Below are 508 nucleotides of genomic sequence, written 5' to 3'. Positions count from 1 at the left end.
AAATATAATTATAGGAAAAAAAATAATTAGAAAAGGTCCTACTTTTAGACTCACAGCAAATAAAAAGTCATATAATTTATAAAATATGTTAGATAATCTAGAATTCTACCTACCTCAGTTATTTTGAGAAATTAATTCAGATAATGTAGGTAGTCTTACTATGGAAGTTATACAATACTATTTGGAAAACAAAACTGTTAATATCATCATTACACTAAAACAGTTTGGGAATCATTGAATATCACTTGATAGGTTTACATGAAATAAAATCATTGAACCCTTGCATAGTTAATGATGATGAAATTCACTCTGATGAATGAACAAAATCCAATGTGAGTCTTTATATTTTGAAGTAGTAAGTAGAAAGATAAGGAAAGAGGAAGGCTTAAAAGATGATAACTGTTGTTATTGGCTGTCAAGTTGCCTACAACTCATAGGGAGCCCATGAAGATCATACTGCACAAAGCAAAACAAAAACATTATCACCTCTCTGATTTTGTAATTCAGC

Source organism: Elephantulus edwardii, unplaced genomic scaffold (genome assembly GCF_000299155.1).
Source record: "Elephantulus edwardii isolate Elephantulus edwardi_28Jun2011 unplaced genomic scaffold, EleEdw1.0 scaffold00152, whole genome shotgun sequence".
In the NCBI taxonomy this organism is placed as follows: domain Eukaryota; kingdom Metazoa; phylum Chordata; class Mammalia; order Macroscelidea; family Macroscelididae; genus Elephantulus; species Elephantulus edwardii.
The sequence above is the reverse complement of the archived record's forward strand: the minus strand, read 5'-3'. Positions refer to the sequence as shown.